At 37.4% G+C, this 21,317-nt stretch overlaps 1 non-coding gene across 1 annotated transcript in view; it reads left to right on the top strand.

The window, feature by feature from the left end:
• The window catches only part of LOC106509227 (uncharacterized), a 434,083-nt gene that overhangs the window by 318,330 nt on the left and 94,436 nt on the right, over positions 1-21,317 (top strand). Inside the window, exon 5 of the transcript XR_014825647.1 lies at positions 10,727-10,800. This is a non-coding gene — a transcript (uncharacterized LOC106509227). The remainder of the gene's footprint in view (positions 1-10,726; positions 10,801-21,317) is intronic.

Genomic DNA, 21,317 nt, shown 5'->3' with positions numbered 1-21,317 from the left:
GCTTGTCTTTCTTTGAGGCATCCCTGCAGAAAAGCTTTCTGAGAGAGAGGAAAACAGACATTCACTGGTTTATTTTCTACCTATTGTTATTGATATTTACGAGCAGTGAAAAAAAAGTTGCTTAACATATATATGTATATATTTTTAAATTATAGTTGATTTACACTGTTCTATCAATTTTCCTGTACAGCAAAGTGATCCAGTCATATATATGTGTATATATGTGTACACACATTCTTTTTCTCACATTATCCTCCATCATGTTCCATCAAAAGTGACTAGATATAGTTCCCTATACTTAATGTATATTTGTATTCAGATTTTTTTTTTTTGTCTCTCTCTCTCTCTGTTTTTTTTTTTTTTTTTTTTTTTTTTTTTTTTTTTTAGGGCTACACCTTTAGTATATGGAAGTTCCCACACTATGGGTGGAATTGGAGCTGTAGCTGCTGACCTACACCACAGCCACAGCAACACTGGATCTGAGCTGCCTCTGCGACCTACACGACAGCTTGCAGCAATGTCGGATCCTTAACCTACTGAGTGAGGCTAGGGTTTGAACTTGTGCCCTCATGGGTACTAGTCAAATTCATTTTCTGCTGCACTGTAATGGGAATTCCCTATTCAAAAGATTTTAAATAGTCCGTTTTAACAAAAACAGACTATTGAAGAGACAGACTTGTAGTGTCTTCTATCAAAGATTAAATACTAAGTAATTGTTCTGTGCTCAGCACTGAGCTGTAATCTTTGAGGAATAGCAATAAAGAGGCTTCATTCCTGCCCTTGAACTCATTAATATCTCTTACATTAACATAATATTATGTATTAGTCAGTGGCTCCCTGGTCTCACAGTTGCTCAGGGTAAACATAGGAAAGCCCGACAAGGGGCACCTCTGGCTCTAGTGCTGCTCTTGCTTCTGCTTTGTGTAATCACCAGATAAGACACAGCACTTGTTTCAGTGCTAAGTGATTTTTAAAGCTTAAGCCAAGACAGAACACATTGTTGTCCCATAGTGGGGGAGTGGGAGTGTGGTAGTTGCTTGTCTTGACAAGACAGACACTATTGTTCCCAGTCAATAACTTCAAAGGAGTTACTCATTTGCTGGGGCTCCAATAATAGAGTATCACAAACTGAGTGGCTTACACAACAGAAATATATGCTCTCGCAGTTCTAGAGGCGACAAGACCAAGGTCAAATTGTTGGAAGGTTTGTTCCTTCTGAGGGCTATAAGAATATGTTCTATGTCCTTTACCTAACTTCTGATGGTTTGCTAGAAGTCTTGGCATTTCTTAGCTTAGAGAAGCATCATGATATTTGCCTTCATCTTTGTGTGACCTTCTTCTTGTGACCATTTCTCTATCTAAATTCCCTCCCCCCTCCCTTTTTTTCCCCTCTAAGAGAAATTACAGAAGATATAAAAGATAAGGTGCCTTGAAATATAATTATTGAGTATTTATGAATTCATTTATAAATATAATTATAAAAAATAAATATACACATAGGATATAATGAGACACATGTAAATGACAGAAGGGGACCAAGTTAGGGCTGATTGTAAGATATGTTCAGTCCCTTAATTCATGAACCCTTGCCTGAAGGAAGATTTGGAAAAATCAAAATGACCCGTTAATTGTAATTAAAGTAATGTTTTCTCAAACTATGCGTGGAAGTGATCTTTGCTGAGAGGCCTGTAGCAGGTTAAGAAAGGCTGCACATTCTTAGACTCTGCTCCCATCAAGACATGGGTCTATGTCACCTCCCCTAAAGGGTGAGAAAGCTCTGTGCTGGCTCTGACTAATGAAATAGTGCAGACATGATGTTGTGCCAGCTTTTCAGCCCAGCCCTGCAAAAAGTGACAGCTCTCCCTTCTTTGCTGTGGGCATATTTGGAGCCCTGAGCTGCCGTGGAAGAAGTCTGGCTGCTTTGCTCCAGCTGCCATGTGGAAAGACCAGGCATTTGAGTGAAGCCATTCTGGATCTCCTCCATCTGGTTCTGCTGCAGCTGAATCCCACTGAATTTTCCTTTTTATGAGAACACCAACCATATTGGATTAGGGGCTTACCCTATCCTAGTATGACCTCATATTAACTCATTCCATCTGCAATGGCCCTCTTTCCAAATAAGGTTTCAGAGTTGGGGGCTTAGGCCTTCAACATATGAATATTTGGGGGACATAATTCAACTCATAACAAAGGTCTTTAAAACCATTTCCCTGGAAGGTATTCTAAGTATCCTCTGGTTGATTCCTTTTTACAGGGGGTTTTAAAAAATCACAAGATGGCTCCTGCATAGAAATGTATAAAATGTATCATAGAATCTTATGTTAGAAAGCAATGATAAGTTCTCTCTCCTTCCTTTATTCCTCCTTCCACCCCCCACTTCTGTTCTTTATTTTCACACTATAATCTTGTGCTTCCATCTAGTTACATGACTAGCAAATACTGAATCACTAGAAATAGCAGGGGCACAAAAGTAGGAAAGGATAGGGGAAGTTTTTAATTTAGAAAAAATATTAGCAGTCATACTTTATGTTTTAAGCAAAACATGACCACACAGAGCCTCACTGAGTTGTGAATAACTAAGTTTCCTACAACAGGTATTTTAAGGCCACTTAGCTAAATGAATCTAATATTTTTATAAGAAGTCTTCAAGGACATTAGCTGCTTCCCTCATAGGCAAGGCAAACTCCTTGGAACATCATTCTGTATTCCGTTTGCTTTCCACGATGAGATGTCCTGGGGAATGACATGGCCTATAGCAGCCAAACCGGACATGAGGAAAAATGCTCACAAAGAAGGTGTTGGTGAATTCAGGGAGTGTGCGAGTCAGCCTTGTACTGTAACTGGACTTTTGGGGTTCAATTAAATTTGTCTTCTCAAGATGCATTATTGACCATTATTTAAGATTAGTAAAAGATCATATATAATGTGTATGTTACATTATTTACATTATATATGGTTAGAAAAAATCATATAATATATACATTACAGTATATATTACAGTATATATGGTTCAGTCATACATACAACAAATTTCTGAAAAATTTTTTCTATGTGAAGGCTCAGTTTTCAGAAAATGCAAAGGTGGATAAGGCAGGATTTTTGTCTTTAGGAGAATCACTCCACGTGATTGAGCTAATTCCGCAACCTGGATATACCCATGTGCATTACAACAGCATGAAGAACACCTGAATATCCACTAATCCCAGTGCCAAAATCCTGGACAAGTGCCAGAATTTCTGCATATGGTTGATGGGAATCTCATGCCAGCTTGTGGGAAATTCCTGTACTCTTCCCATTGCCTCTCTCCTCCAACCTCTTTGACCATTCTGCTGGTCAGACTTATGGGTCATGCAGGTAAGGATGGGGAGAACACCTTCTGGATACTCAGGGTAGAGTCATCATCATGATTAGTGCCTCTTTCCTAATGAAGGACAACTCTTGAATATCCTCTATTAACCTTAATGTGCTCATTGATTCTTCAACTTATCAGCATTCTCAAGTAATGTTATTTAAATGCTTAACTCTTCTTTCACTGGTGCACATTCATTTTCAAAACTCTCAATTTTGTATTATTCAACAGCTTTTTAATATGTGAAAATATGTACTCCTGATTATAATTACATAATTTATTCATGCAGTGGAGTCCTTTTTCTGCAGAGAAATTCTTCCTCGTTTTTATGCTAGATCAGCTTTACTTCTTCAGAGAACACTGTTTTTCAGGTGCTCTGCCAGTGAAATTAGTGTGAGTTCCACTGTCACAGGAGAACACAACCAAAATGCTGGGTGGAACCTGCCAGGCAAAATGTGTATTCCTAAAAATTGCAAAAGGATACCTTGTAGTAGGACATAGCCAAGAATGTAGGTCTGCATGCTAACATATGAGATAGTCCAAGCCTTCAAGGAGCACACAGATTGAAGATGCCATCTCATTTGTGTTTACTGACTGTGTTCTCAGCACTGAGCACAACGTAGATGCATGTTCATGGACTCTATAACAGGTTTAAACTAGTTAACTCAGTACTTTATTGGAGGCTTAATTTAAATATACTTAAGGGACCAACAATTTATTTGACAAATAATTTTCAGGCAAGTCACAGGAGACTATAAGCGCAGATGCTTTTATCATTGGTTTTATTAGTTTAAAGAATACATAATTTAGAAATTGACAAATGTAATTCAAGTATGGTCCACAAAATCAAATCAAACCCAAGCAGATTTTCACATTTGTAAATCAGTAAACCAGAAAAATTGTGTATCATGAAAAAAGTTTAAATTATCTGCAACCTAAATTTCTTGTTAATTCACCATAATGCCTAACCTAGTGCTCCTGACTAATGCATTGTGTCTGCTTGCCTAGCCAGTGCTCAGTAATCATTTATTCATTTTAAATTGAAGGGGAAGTGTCCAAAAAGGGATCTCAGGTCAAAAGTAATGTATATTCAGAACAACTATATGGCAACAAGATAGACAATCTGGAAGAAATGGACAATTTTCTAGAATCTTACAGCCTGCCAAAACTGAATCAAGAAGAAACAGACCAACTGAACAGACTGATCACTAGAAATGAAATTGAAAAGATCATAAAAACACTTCCCTACAAATAAAAGTCCAGGACCAGATGGCTTCACAGGCGAATTCTATCAAACATATAAAGAGGAATTGGTGCCCATCCTCATAAACTCTTTCAAAAGGTTGAAGAAGAAGGAATACTCCCAAAGACATTCTATGATGCCACCTTCACCCTCATTCCAAAACCAGACAGAGATACCACCAAAAAAGAAAACTATCGCCCAATATCTTTGATGAGTATAGATGCAAAAATTCTCAACAAAATCTTAGCCAACCAAATCCAACAACATATCAAAAAAATTATACACCATGACCAGGTAGGGTTCATCCCAGGTTCACAAGGATGGTTCAAAATACGCAAATCAATCAGCATCATACACCACATTAACAAAAGAAAAGTCAAAAATCATATGATCATTGAAATAGACGCAGAAAAAGCATTTGACAAAGTCCAACATCCATTCATGATCAAGACCCTCGCCAAAGTGGGTATAGAGGGAGCATTCCTGAATATAATCAAAGCCATTTGTGATAAACCCACAGCAAATATAATACTCAATGGGGAAAAACTGAAAGCCTTCTCGCTCAAATCTGGAACAAGACAGGGATGCCCACTCTCACCACTGCTCTTCAACATAGTTTTGGAAGTCCTAGCCACAGCAATTAGACAAACAAAAGAAATAAAAGGCATCCATATAGGAAGAGAAGAGATAAAACTGTCACTGTACGCAGACGACATGATACTATACATAGAAAACCCTAAGGACTCAACCCCAAAACTACTTGAACTGATTAATAAATTCAGCAAAGTAGCAGGATATAAGATTAACATTCAGAAGTCAGTTGCATTTCTGTATACCAGCAATGAAATATTAGAAAAGGAATACAAAAATACTATACCTTTTAAAATTGTACCTCACAAAATCAAATACCTCGGAATACATCTGACCAAGGAGGTAAAGGACCTATATGACGAGAACTATAAAACTTTAATCAAAGAAATCAAAGAAGATGTAAAGAAATGGAAAGATATTCCATGTTCCAGGATTGGAAAAATCAATATTGTGAAAATGGCCATCCTACCCAAAGCAATCTACAGATTCAATGCAATCCCCATCAAATTACCCATGACATTTTTCACAGAACTAGAACAAACAATCCAAACATTTATATGGAACCACAAAAGACCCAGAATCGCCAAAGCAATCCTGAGAAACAAAAACCAAGCAGAAGGCATAACTCTCCCAGACTTCAAGCAATACTACAAAGCCACAGTCATCAAAACAGTGTGGTACTGGTACCAAAACAGACAGACAGACCAATGGAACAGAAGAGAGAACCTGGAAATAAACCCTGACACCTATGGTCAATTAATCTTTGACAAGGGAGGCAAGAACATAAAATGGGAAAAAGAAAGTCTATTCAGCAAGCATTGCTGGGAAACCTGGACAGCTGCATGCAAAGCAATGAAACTAGAATACACCCTCACACCATGCACAAACATAAACTCAAAATGGCTGAAAGACTTAAATATACGACAGGACACCATCAAACTCCTAGAAGAGAACATAGGCAAAACACTCTCTGACATCAACCTCATGAATATTTTCTGAGGTCAGTCTCCCAAAGCAATAGAAATAAGAGCAAAAATAAACCCATGGGACCTAATCAAACTGAAAAGCTCTTGCACAGCAACAGAAGCTGAAAAGAAAACAAAAAGGCAACTTATGGAATGGGAGAAAATAGTTTCAAATGATGCAAGAGACAAGGGCTTAATCTCTAGAATATACAAGCAACTTATACAACTCAACAGCAAAAAAGCCAACAACCCAATGGAAAAATGGGCAAAAGACCTGAGTAGACATTTCTCCAAGGAAGAGATAGAGATGGCCAGCAAACACATGAAAAAATGCTCAATATCGCTGATTGTAAGAGAAATGCAAATCAAAACTTCCATGAGACACCACCTCACACCAGTCAGAATGGCCATCATTAATAAATCGACAAATAACAAGTGCTGGAGGGGTTGTGGAGAAAAGGGAACCCTCCTGCACTACTGGTGGGAATGTAAACTGGTACAGTCAATATGGACAACAGTTTGGAGATACCTTAGAAATATATACATAGAACTTCCATGTGACCCCACAAACACACTTTTGGGCATCTATCCAGACAAAACTCTACTTAAAAGAGACACATGCACCAGCATGTTCATTGCAGCACTATTCACAATAGCCAGGACATGGAAACAACCCAAATGTCCATCAACAGATGACTGGATTCATAACAGGTGGTATATATACACAATGGAATGCTACTCAGCCATAAAAAAGAATGGCATAATGCCATTTGTAGCAATATGGATGGAAATAGAGAATCTCATCCTGAGTGAAATGAGCCAGAAGGACAAAGACAAATACCATATGATATCACTTATAACTGGAATCTAATATCCAGCACAAATGAACATCTCCTCAGAAAAGAAAATCATGGACTTGGAGAAGAGACTTGTGGCTGCCTGATGGGAGGGGGAGGGAGTGGGAGGGATCGGGAGTTTGGGCTTATCAGACACAACTTAGAATAGATTTACAAGGAGATCCTGCTGAGTAGCATTGAGAACTTTGTCTAGATACTCATGTTGCAACAGAACAAAGGGTGGGGGAAAAATGTAATTTTAATATATACATGTAAGGATAACTTGATCCCCTTGCTGTACAGTGGGAAAAAAAAAGTAATGTACATTCAGAGTTCTCTTGTGGTGTAGCAGGTTAAAGATCTGGCACTGTCATTGCAGTAGTTTGAATCACTGCTGGGGCATGGGTTCTATCCCCGATCTGGGAACTTTTGGATGCTGTGGGCACAGCCAAAAAAAAAAGTAATTTACATTCTTTGATACTCAAAACTTTACAGCACAATGAAGGTTTAAAGCTCTCATTTGGCATTACTTGATTCCCTACTGTACCGATACCTAGACTTCCTTTTTTGAAGTTTATTCATTATTTCACAATAGTAATCTTTTTAAAATAATTTTTTGTTAATTAATTAATTAATTAATTAATTTTCTCTTTTTGCCTTTTCTAGGGCCACTCCTGTGGCATATGGAGATTCCTAGGCTAGGGGTCTAATCGGAGCCTTAGCCACCGACCTACGCCAGAGCCATAGCAACGCAGGATCCAAGCCACGTTTGCAACCTACATCACATCTCACGGCAACGCTGGATCCTTAACCCACTGAGCAAGGCCACGGATCAAACCCACAACCTCATGGTTCCTAGTCGGATTCGTTAACCACTGAGCCACGACGGGAACTCCAGTAATTTTTCTTAAAACGTGAATACAAATTAAATTGTGTATCATCCTCTATTAATAGAGGCAAAGAGTTTCATTTATTAAGCTCTTACTGGAGACAAAAGTGTTCCCACTCTGAGAAAGATTGAATAATTTCTAGCCTTTAAAATTCTTTAATTCCATAAAAATTAATGCTAGAAATATTTCAATTAGGAAATATGTTCAGTGGTTAACTTGTTTAAGAGGTTGGTTAAAAAGTCATTTCAAAGAGACTCAATTCATGGAGGACATTAATTATGGCAAGAGGTCTTTTGATATTGACTTCATATTTGTGTTAAGGTCACAGACTTTCATTATAATTTAAATGTTTTCACATGTGCTGACAAGTTTAACTTGCTGAAACATATTTAAATATTCCTGTAAATCATCCACTTGAGCCGAAGTGATGACTGCCCATAACACCAAGTATCCTTGAGACATGACCGTGGGATTCACCATGAAGACATGTTACAGAGTTAACGTTGCTAGTCCTTCTGCAGTGTGAAATGAAAATGTTTTACATGCCTATGTGGGGCCAGTGAGTATTGGTACTGCCATTTCTGTAGGAGCCATGGCAGAGTGGCTTTAGCGCTTATAGGTAGATAAAATCATCCTCTGTGAGGGTACCTCATAGGACTTTGCACACAACATCCATGAGTTTAATCATCTGCAGACATAACCATATAGTTTGGAGATAATTGACTATGTTATATTCAATGTCCAAACCTTATTAAAGTGGCCAGGCTAAAACAAGGAAAAGTGTCACTGTATCCTCTGCTGTGTGCATGTTCCTATGAACAAAAGAGAAGTCTTATTTGCTCAAGTCTAGAAAAGGGGAAATTTTGACCAATATAGAAAATCTTTACCCAAATGACATAGGTCTGGTCACCAGAAAAGTGAACAGGATTGAGGGACAAGGAGAGATTGCTGGTTTTTCTATATCTTTGTTAAAATAGTCCCCAAGAGCATCCAGTTCCTCTGCTCTGGTTCTCTGGTACTGAGCAACCTTCTGATGATGTGTTCATTTCCAGACTACTGAAGAATCTTGTATCTAACATTAGGGAAAGAGTGTCCATGTTGGAAGTATTTATTCTTCCATGGTAAGGTAACAAATCTGCTAGTGTCTGCTTTTCCACCTATCTCTTAAGAATTTAGTTGTTATAAACTAGCTCCTAAGAGATCGGTTAACCCTTTGCACACTGACAAATTCAAATTTCTGGGACTAAAAAGAAGAAACGTTCAGGGTGAGGGATGTAGGCAGTATTTGGGTTGGGGTGATGGTTTCATGGGTGAGTCCATATACCAAAACTCATAAAACTGTATATTTGAAGTATGTTCATTTTGTTATATACAAATTATACCACAATAAAACTATTTTAAAAAAAGAAAAAAAAAACAAAGGCCAGATTCTGAGCCCTATAAGCTCAGCAGGTCCTGGGGGAGGCTCTGAGGCCCTACTAGGGCCCACTGCTTATTCTGTTTTCTGGTATCTGTGCTCTTTCAAAGTCAGCACGTGCTCATCATGACTTGCCTGGTACAACTGTTTTATACAACATCAGTAACAAATTTGTGAGTGATTACCAATATGCTAGGTATATTCTCATATATTTAATTATCTTATTAGCTCTTGGCCCTGTGAAACATTTTCCATTTTACAGGTGAAGTCACAGAAGCTCGAGGTAATAAAAAGACAGTCACAGAGTGGTATATTTATAGTTTGAGCCTAGGTTTATCTGACTCCAAGACCCATGCTCTTTATGGTATTGCATGTTGTCTCTCTCTAATTATTAAATGAGTTTTAATAGAGATCCTGTCCTTTACTAGTACAACAATTGTATGGTAAAGAAAACTCTTAGGAGTTTCCATTGTGGCACAATGGAAATGAATCTATCTAGGAGCCATGAGGTTGCAGGTTCAATCTCTGGGCTCGCTCAGTGGGTTAAGGATCCGGCACTGCTGTGAGCTGTGGTGTAGGTCACAGACACAGCTCAGAACCCATGTTGCTACAGCTGTGGTATAGGCTGGCAGCTGTAGCTCTGATTCGACCCCTAGCCTGGGAACCTCCATATGCCGTGGGTGAGGCCCTAAAAAAGACAAAAGCCAAAAAAAAAAAAAAAAAAAAAAAAAAAAGAAAAGGAAAACTGTATTGCAAACAACCTGCATGTAACAGTGGAATAGCCCTCACCAATTAAGACAGTAGAATGTAAAAGTAGTATCTAGTAATTGAACTGCTTAGAATTTCTTAATAGACCTCTATTCGACAAAAAGATTAAAAAATGTTAATTAACTCAGCTACGGTTGGACTGGATTGATTGTGGCTGAATTGCTCCAGGGCCCTCCATGTTGGCAGCCTTTTCACAAATATATTTTAAGTTGAATCCATCACTTGGTATTGTGAAGGGCTACCAAATTTACTATTTTGACTGTAAAGTCTAATAAAAGAGATAGTAAAATAAGTATAATTGTAATGAAATATATTACAACCATCTGAACCAATTGCTGTGGGAACCAGAGATAAGAGCAATAAATCACCTGGGTTTGGTGGGAGAACTTTACCAGTAAGGAGGTATCATTTGGCTCAAATCTTAAAGGAAAGATGAATACTTGCTAGGTGAATAATTGAATAAGGAAGTGCTTTGCAGGCAGTGGACCCAGGCTCTACAAGGCACTAGCATGCAAAAAAATTCTATAAGACCATGGAATGACAAGAAATGCAATGTGCAGGTTTTTATTGTTTCTGTAATTATAAGACTATTGGTTAGAGATTAAGATAGGAGCATGTAAGGAAGAGCCAGATCATGTGGAAAAACTTGACTCTATGTTGCTTCCAGGTTTCCTCTCAGTGAGTGACTGCAAGTCTAAAGGAGAAGATTTGGTGAGACAGACATAGGTCCTCCATCATCAGGTAGGTTCTAATTTTAAATTCTGATTATCTCAGGTTTATGGACTTTTATTAGCTTCTGCTTCAGGTCATGTTCAGTGTACATAGTGAGAAATGGATCAATCTTTCCACTCACACTGAGCCTTCTTTAGATAAGAGATTGTCAATGTGTGGTTATGAGACCATTGTATCAGAAAAATCTGGAGAGCTTGCTGAAAAGGCAGGTTCCTGGGGTCCTGGGATTTTGACATTATTGGTTTTAGTTAATGTCAGAAATCTAAAGTTTTAACAAACATTCTGCAAGATTCTGTTATGTGTATAAACATGGGTACCCTTGCCCTACAGGATACAATTTAAAAGATATGGTTATATTAATTAATTGGGGATTTCATATAACTCAATCATTTCCTTCATTTTAAGAGAAAAGAAATTATAAGACAATATACTGATAACATTGACAGAGAATTAAAAGGCCCATCTTGTAGATCTGGAAGATTATATATACCATGGGTTAGGATTAATTCAATTTGGGTATTATTGTTATATATATTATAGCAGAGGTTGCAAAATGGAAACCTATTCAACCTGAATTTGCTCATGGAAGGGTTTGTTTTGGCCTTTAGTCTAATTTCTTAAAGCTTAAATTAACTTCCTCATTTAAACAGCACTATTTCATACAAAATATTTCATTCACACAATGCAATCAATATACAGCTGGAAGTGGTTAGGGGATACCTCCTTTGGGAAAGAATCCAGGATACATAGTTCACCATAGACCCTGCCCAGTCTGTTCCACACTGGGCTCTTGCCTGGCCCGGAGGACTTTTCCTGGCTCCCTGAAGCAAGGCTGATCTACATCTGTCTACTGCTTGCCTTCTAGTTTCACTCTTGCTCTCTGCTCAGTTCTGTTCTTGCTCAAAGAGCATTGCCAAATATTGGGAGGTGACTTGGATGGAGAACTTCACACCTCTGTGTATTTGCACATGCTCTCTCTTATGTCTAAAATGTCCTTGTCATCTTTATCTTCTTGACCATCTTTTAAGAGCCATTGCAAGTACACCAAGCATGCAACCTTCCCTGACTCTTCCCAGACCACGTGAGGAATTGGCCTCTGCTCTCAAACAGCTTTGCAAAAGTCTCTTGCATCTCACAGCCCATTGTACTATAATCTCCACCACTAGACCATGAATTTATTCAGCATTTAACATTTAAAATGAAATTTTACCTAGGCTTGATATAGAAAGGATCATTTCAAACCTACAGGCAACCAGAAGACCTAATAAACCCAGTGACCCAGCTGCTTAATAATCTCAGTAATAGACATTGTGGCATTATTTTAGAAGAATGCATAACCATTTGACTTTGCCCAGAAATGTTTGGGCAGAGTTCTTCAAGTAGGTGCAGTGTATTTTTACTTATTTCATTGCTGTGATTACACAACTGAAATAAAGCTGAATATATCACAGGAGACCTTAAAACCTACTTTATTAAAATTCTTCCTATCAGTTATAACTACAGCTTAGCTGAATGCAATTTGTGGTAATTTCTTAGAAGAAAATCCTGTTTTATATGTAACTGTAGACTTATCTAACATCAAAGTCACACTTAACTCTGAATTCTGTTTATTCACTTTTTGGTAGAGTAAGCAATTACCCCCTTCATAATAGTGCCAGTTTCAGATATTCTCTATCACTTTCAACATTCTATTTCCTGTAAATATCATGTAAAGTTATTTTTCCTTTTTTTGGAACATACTTATTTGTTTTTCCTCTCTCTTTTTCTGGCCAAATGCCATTGGGTTTTAATTAATTCCTTCTATAATATTTGCATGCTATGATTTTCTTTAATTTATTCTGTCTACACTCTTGCCTTATTTAATTCAAGGGAACATTTGGGGAATGGATATGGTTTGCATAAAGGATGCTTCACAAATAAATTATTCTGCTTCCAACTGCCAGAATGGGTAAGCAAAACTTGCAAAGCCATTTCTGTAAAGTCCATCTGCAAACAATGAGAACACTTCTGATTAATGTAGGTTAAAACTACACCGAAAGTCATTAGTACACTTCAATTGCACTTGCCCACTTCAAGTTTTAAAAAGTGATGCTGGCTGAGTTTAAATGTTTGAAATTAATTTTTTTTAAGCTCAAGTTTTAAAACGAATGCATAAATCTGTCCTTGTTTGGCTGACGGTTCTCCATCCAGATGGAATTATGCATGTGAATTTTCAGAGCATTACAAGCGTGGAGGTCCAGTGATATTACTATGATGTTTCACAAATCAAATTTCTGTCCTTTGTAAATTGTTACCAATACGATAGTACTTAATTTCTTGAAAATAACTTCAATTCCATTAAAATTAACTGGATGAATTAATATGAAGCATGGTTTTGGAAGCTCTTAGGAGACACAGACAAGTCTAGGGAGAAGTAGAGGTGGGGCTGAAGGCAGTGGTGTTGGTATGAACTGACATGGAGAGAAGAGTGTCTGATCAGAGTTCTCCAAAATGGAGAGAGAGACAAGGTACGGAGGGGCTCTCAAGGCTGCAATGATTTCTTTCACTTTTTTTGCTCTCTATTAATTCTATTTTTTCATAAAAATTTACAATTCAGTATTTTATAAATACTCAGGTAATTGCTTATTATCTCTCTCCTGCAGTAGAATGTAAGTCCTAGGAGTGCAGAGACTGTGTTAGTTTTATTTTCAAATATATACGAAGGACTTCTCAGAGTACTGGGATATCATAGATTCTCAGTAAATATTTTCTCAATAAAATAAGAAAGGCTGAGAAGTTAATACATTTCCAAGATTAGGAAGTATATGAGCCATGAAGACCTGAACAACCAAGGCAGGAAAAGAATTGTGAAGGCAACTTAAATACAAGGGAAAATAAAACGGCAGGAAGATTAGAGATGGAACAAGAGAAAATTACAGTGTTTTCCTAGAATTAATATGATAGCCTTTAAAATTCCTTGAAAGATAAAATAATTGTTTGCAGTAGGTTAAAGTAGATAAAGAAGTAATTAATATTAGTATTTGTGTGTATGAATTTCATTTTTCAGTAAAAGAGTAAAGAAGTAGAGGAAGTGAGAGAAGAGTACTTCAATGGCACTACACTAGGCACAGTTATTGTAGCCATGTTTTTAAACAAATGGAGGATTCTTCTTTTGCTCATAATTAATTTAGAGATTCCTTCTTTGGAGTTACTGACATGGCTCAGCTGTTAATGAACCCAACTAGTATCCTTGAGGACACAGGTTCAATCCCCAGCCTTGCTGGGTGGGTTAAGGATCTGGCCTTGCCATGAGCTATGGTGTGGGTTGCAGATGCAGCTCGGATCCCCAGTGGCTATGGCTGTGGCAAGGGCCAGAAGCTATAGCTCTGATTCAACCCCTAGCCTGGGAATCTCCATATGCCTCAGGTATAGCCCTAAAAATAAATAAATAAATTAATTAATTAAAAAATTCTCCCTTCTACTAAAAGAAGTTTAAAACAACTTTTCCACTCAAAAATAGAAAGGCAGTATGGTGCTGAGTGTACTCCTTGGAGGCTCTTCCCTGTCAGGGAAAGGACTGGGATGAATTCCACATCAATTTATGGTAAGGGATAAGAAATAAGCTTTACGGGAAAAAGAAATAGCAAAAGCAAGATCTGTGGCACAGAGATACACATTGTCATCTAATAATCTCTCACCACTGCAAAGAATGGTACACTGGAACCAAGGTTTCCACGGATGAAGTTGAGGGTCCTCCTTTTAAAAGGTAAACATGGGAAAATGGCTTTATTAAGGGAGGAATTAACTGGCCAGTTGCATTTTGGGTCCCTGTTATTTATGGGAGTCAGCATGCTCATGCCCTAGTATCTGAAGACCTTGTGACCAGTGCAGTGTTTCAGTTCTCTGGGGAAGAAAGCCCATCACCTGGGATGCTGAGCCTGCATAAGCTCCTTTTAGTGGGATCCCATACCAGTTTCTCACCCTCCTTGTTTTTTTGGGGGAAACCTGGGTAGAGAGGCACAAGTCATCAGTAAATCTTACTTTGTGCTCTTAGATAAATTTACTTCTCAAGGTCTCAGCTCTCTTATCTTAATATAGGAATTATGTGTATCTCATGGAGTTCCTTGGAAGTTTGGGTTTTATTCTAAATGAGATATATTTGTTTCTCAGAAAATTACTATGGAATCATCTATTAGCGACCACTAAACCCCACAAAACTGTGTATTTCTGATCTTCATGACTTTTTGGAATGTACACACAAATGATAACCCTATTCCAAGTATGAGTTAATACTGGGACTTAAGTTTGAGTGCTAGAAAACTGGAATTTCATCTGAATTTAAACATGATTTAACATTTTAAAGCATTGTTATGTGGACATCAATATTAGATAACAATATTCCCAATGATCAAGATTTTGAGAACTTTTTATTTAAACTTTTATTGCAAAGTACTCTGGCAGGAAAAAGAAAAGGGTGGCATGATTGGTTAGGTGATTTGAAAGGACAATTCCTGAGTTTTCTGGCATACACTAAGAGCATATTTTCCTGCTTCTCAATAACTGACATGAAGAATCTCAATGTCTGTGTTCTTATTGCTCAGAAATAACTCAAACAAAACAGTACATATAGTTGGAAAGCTAAGGACTTTCCAGACCAGTCTATGAGGAGGGACATGTTAGTGTGGTGTGTGGTGGAACTAACAGAATGCCTTCTATGTATCAAGCACCATGGTTTACCTTCTACACATGTCATTGCATTGCATTGCAATTTTCATAGCAGTTCCCATTGTTCTCCTTCAGTGATTTATCTAAGAAAAAATAGATTCCTGAAGAATACTGGGTAGCAGTCCAAGGAGAAAAGATACCTTCCTTTATTTATTGAAGGAATGGATTATTATTATTTTTAATTTTTTAAATTTTTTATTATTTTTTAAATCACATAGGTAGTTGTATAATGATCATCACAAGAAGGAATGGATTATTTAAAGAACTTTTCATGAACTTAAGTTCTTAAGAAATTTCAGAAGTTCCATGAACTTAAGTTCTTAAGAAATTTCACAAGTTCCCATTGTGGCTTAGTGGGTTAAGAATCCAACACAGTGTCCATAACAATGAAGATTTGGTCCCTGGCCTCACCCAGTTAAGGGTCTAGCATTGCTATGAGTTGTGGTATAGGTCACAGATGTGATTTGGATCTGGCATTGCTGTTGCTGTGGTTTAGGCCTCAGCTGAAGCTCAGATTCCATCCTTAGCCTGGGAATTTCCATATGCTGCAGGTGTGGCCATAAAAAGGAAAAAAAATAATTTCAGAGCTGGGTAACAAAATTTTTTTTTTAAATGCCAAAACTAGGTAAAGGATAAATAGGCTAAATAGAAGAATACTTTAAGAAAAACACCAAGGACAATGGCTGCACTCACATTGTAGTAGGAGACACAGAGTCACTGTCTGCAAAGAGGGGACTGGGGCAGGCTGTTTCAGAAGGATGCCTGAGCTCATTATTGTACATAAAGGTTAGGGACTTGGAAGCTGGAATTACACAGATCAAGATTCAATCCAGGTATCCCGGTTCTCCAGTTATATGACTTTAGGCAAGTCATCTCAGTTCTCTGAATATTGTTTTGTATTTATAAAATGAGAATAATAAAATGCCTCTGTCACACAGTGTGGATTAATTTAGTTCATAGAAATTATACCCAGCACAGCACTAGGCACATGCACATTCAGTAAATGGGGTTATTGTTATTAAAATTGCTATTGCCTGGGCAACTTTTTTTTTTTTTGTCTTTTTGCCTTTCCTAGGGCCACTTCCACGGCATATGGAGATTCCCAGGCTAGGGGTCTAATTGGAGCCATAGCCACCGGCCTATGCCAAAGCCACAGCAACGCGGGATCTGAGCCGTGTCTGCAACCTACATCACAGCTCATGGCAACGCCGGATCCTTAACCCCTGAGCAAGGCCAGGGATCGAACCTGTAACCTAATGGATTTGTTAACCACTGCGCCATGACGGGAACTCCTGCCTGGGCAACTTTTAAAGGGCTGCTCGTGAATATAACTGGGGCGAATCCAAGGTGCCTAAGATTCTTGTATCCCCAGTTGAGACACCAGTGCTTAGGGTGCTGTGCCTGGCATCAGCGGTTCATATCTTAAGGGAGTAACACAGATCTGTTTCCATTTATAACACAAAGAATCATCAGAAACGGGATGCTCTTCTTAATCCTGTTCATACCAAGTTCCATGTTTCCCTTCTTTTATAATGTACACATGGTTTTCAAGCCTAAAATCCTTATTAATGAAAATGTGGTATGAACTATTGTCTTTAAGAAATCATCTGTTTAAAAATTGGTGCTGATACCTGGCATTGGTGTGCTGACAAGCACGCAATGCACAAATTTATAACAAACCCCAAATCTCATATAAATGTCCCTTGACAGTAAGAATAGTTAACTTTTCATTTCTTACCATCTTTCCTCTTGTAGTAAGGAAAAGGCATTAATGCTTCCAAGTGAAACATGAATGCTACTTTCCTGCATAACAGATTTTTAAATACTTTGAAGTACTACAATAAGAGTGATAGCAGAATTCCGAGTCATTCACAGCTACAAAAGTTGAAAACACAAAAACCTATTGGAGTTTCTTTTAATCATCTTTTAAGTCTACAAAGAGTCAAAGTAGAACACTATTGGATTTTATTTCTAAAAGTACTTTCCCATAGGGCATTATCAGACCATGAACTCCTTTATATCACTTTGTGTGAGTTTTATAAATTAATACAAATCTTGCTTTGGGGAAAAATATGCTATTTAAGATATTGTGTGTTAGAAAGAGCTACAGAATTCATGGGTTTCCTTCCATTTAGGCACCTGAAATGCTCAGGTTATGCTGAAAGCTTCTTGAGAAATGCCATATGTAGTTTCCTTTGCAAGTGATCAGCAAAGTCCCAGAGGGTCATCTAAGAAATTTTTTTTGTCTTTTGTCCTTTTACATGTTGAGGCATATGAGCTATTTATATATGTTTTATATTAACCCCTTATCAGTTGTATCATTTGCAAATATTTCTCCCACTTAGTAGGTTGTCTTTTCATTGTATTGAAGGTTCCCTTTGGTTTTCTTCCCTATCATATGCACCTGTGGCATATGGAGGTTCCCAGGCTAGGGGTCTAATCAGAGCTACAGCTGCCAGCCTATGCCACAGCCACAGTAACGTCAGATCCGAGCCGCATTTGCCACCTACACACAGCCCATGGCAACGCCAGATCCTTAACTCACTGAGTAAGGCCAGGAATCAAACCCCCAACCTCATGGTTCGTAGTCGGATTTGTTTCTGCTGCGCCATGACGGGAACTCCTAAGATGTGTTTTCATCCATGGCTGCCTCACAGGAGGGATGGATCAGTCTAAGACTTGAGATGTCTTCAAAGACCTAGGAAATGTGGTTTAATTAAAATGAGTGGAGGGAGGTGTTAAGGGGAAATTTTTTCGAGAGCATCAAGACAAGAATTTACTGGCTTCGAAGACAAAGAAAGTAGACAATGTGATAGTCCCAGAGGATAGAATAAGATATGCTAGTAAAAATGGAGCAGTATTTCCTCTTAAACATTGCAAAACAAATAGAAAATATTTAAAGTACCCTCTATAGCTCTGGTTTTCAGAGTTCATTGGTCATTAGAATCATCTGGTAGAATGCAGATGCTCAAGCCAGACACTAACCTTAAAGACTGAGATTTTCCGTGGGAGAAGCCACCTGACTCTAATGCAATCAAGGTCTAAGAATAGCTACTCTGTAGCTACTCTGTAGTTTTTGTTACAATTTTTTTGTTACAATTTTGTTGCAATAGGGAAAGGGCTCTGATTTTAAGAGTAAAGCACCATTTTTAAAATGGGTGCACTTGCAGTATATGGAAGCTCCCCAGGCCAGAAATGGAATCCGAGCTGTTGTTGTGACCTGTGCCACCAGGGATTGAACCTGTGCCTCTGCAGTGACTTGAGCCACTGCAATCAGATTCTTAACCCACTGGGCCACAGCAGAAACTCCTAAGCACCATTTTTTTTTTTACTGAGGTATAGTTGATATATAATATTATACATTTCAGATATATAAATAATGACCCAATTTTTAAAGGTCATATACCATTTATAGTTAGAAAATATTGACTATATTCCTTATGTTGTATAACATATCCTTATAGAGAATTTTATATATAGTTTGTACCACTTAATCCCCTACCATTACCTTGCCCCTCCCCCCTTCCTTCTCCCTACTGGCACCACTAGTTCTCTATATCTGTGAGTCTGTTTCTTTTTTGTTATATTCACTAGTTTGTTTTATTTTTTAGATTCCACATATAAGTGACATCATACAGTATTTTTCTTTCTCTTTATGACTTATTTTGCTTAGCATAATACCCTCCAAGTCCATCCATATTGTTGCAAATTGAAAAATTTCCTTCTTTTTATAGCTGAGTAGCATTCCATTATACAGATACACCAGATCTTTTTAAACCATTTAACTCTTGATGGACAATTATGTTTCTTTTGGTATCTTGGCTATTGTAAATAATGCTGCTATGAACATTGGTGGGAGGCATATATCTTTTTGAATTAGTGTATATGTTTTTTTCAGATATATACCCAACAGTGGAATTTCTGCTTCATACAGTAGTTCTGTTTTTAGTTTTTTAGAAAAATCGCTATACTTTTTTCCCACAGTGGTTACACCAATTTACATGTTGAGGCGTATGAGCTATTTATATATGTTTTATATTAACCCCTTATCAGTTGTATCATTTGCAAATATTTCTCCCACTTAGTAGGTTGTCTTTTCATTGTTTTGAATGTTTCCTTTGGTTTTCTTCCCTATCATATGCACTTGTGGAAAGCAGAAATTTTATTAGAACATTTATCAGTGAGGTTTCTTTGAGGATTTGATGTTAGTCATATGTACGTTCATGGAATAAATGCTTTTTAAAGATCCCACTAGATATAATCCAATGTAATTCCTGCTGGCCATAAAAGGATGAATGAAACAATTGAAATTATATTTAATTTACTCACACTCTAATTGTAGAGGCACACAAGCAAAATACAATAGAGGGCATGAATTTAGATATGCAGATGGAGAGGATGGCAGTAGGGAGTGGGAGCTTTAACCTAAACTGAGGAAGGGAACTTCTCAGAGCAAATTAAGCCAAATCTTGAAAAACAATTGTATAGCTAAGTTAACGTGGAGTTGTCTATAAGAGGATATTTCAGTCAGAATTAATCTGGTAAAAGGATTAGGGTCACAAAACAGCTGGGATAGTCACAAGTATTTGAATATATCACAAACAGTTCTGGGTATACTTAATTAGTACCAATTAAATACAGTAATTAAGGGTGCCCAGAATAATAGTTGTGGAAGGAGTGCAAATGATGGAAAGGAGCAGATCATGACGGTTTTGTTCAGTAAAAACAGAAATTTAAATTTTATCCTTTAAACAAAGAACTACTGAAGGATTTAAAAAAAAAAAAGGAAAAAGACCAGATTTGCATATTTGAAACCCCCTTCTGCCATTCTGATCAAATTACGAAGGATGATTAAAGGTATGGTAATGCAGTTGAGGTCTGAGAAAATGCTATGGTAATCTGGGCAAATGACAATGATAGAGATGGGCATGGATATGAAAGATATTAAGAAGACAATAAAAGGGACGTGCAGACTTAATATGAGTTGACCGTGAGTAAAGAAGTGCAAAATCAACATTTGGTCTGCAGAAATACTTCACTGCCTGGTGTTTTAATAAAATACCCATTCTCCATAAGCATGTGGGATTAGGAGAGAAAACTAAAGGGGCCTGGACTCTCTTGGAATTTAGAAATACTTCTTTGTCCTCTGAGGCATGGGGGTGACAAGAACCCTGGAACACGAAGCCTTAGAACTGATAGACATCCTGTCTTTTTTATTGTCTTCTTAATAATTGGAAAATGACCTGGTAAATGTTTTAAAAATACTGAGTTTAGATCAATAGGAAGAAAAACATGTGAGTTTTCTCTTAATCAATATTTTAAATAATCTGGTATTAAGTTGGTGAACTAGGGTCAACAATACCTATTGAGCACTTAACAGTATGAATTGCCCAATAAATATTAGGCAGCTACTATATTCCCTGAACTGAGGAGACTTAGTGAAGAACTCTGATCTTGGGTCTTATATTCTAGGGTCATGCTGTACATATCAGATCTTTCCAGGAGTGCTGTGTGAGGTGGAGGGGAAAGTGTTCACCTGGGACACTTAAAGGTATGGATGAAACTCAAATTAGCTTTAAAAATGTGGCATTTTTGCTTTCTGCAATAGCACACACAGACACCAGGCATAAACATATTCATGAAGTAAAAAAATGTAGTTACATTTAAAGAGAATAATAACATTTACTTTTCTAATTAATTGCAAGAAGAAGAGGTAAGAAGGGGGAAGAGAAGAAAGAGGAGGAGGAGAAAAAAAAGGAAGAATGAAAATAAGAAAAAAACTATTTTAAAAAATACTTACAATACTTCCATTCAGAGATAAT

This window comes from Sus scrofa, chromosome 1, assembly GCF_054392235.1.
Source record: "Sus scrofa isolate SSC_HxYL_T2T_F1_AM1 chromosome 1, Sscrofa_HxYL_maternal_Yorkshire_Landrace_v2.0, whole genome shotgun sequence".
NCBI classification, from domain to species: domain Eukaryota; kingdom Metazoa; phylum Chordata; class Mammalia; order Artiodactyla; family Suidae; genus Sus; species Sus scrofa.
Note: the sequence above shows the minus strand (reverse complement) of the source record. Positions and strands in the feature narration are given on the sequence as shown.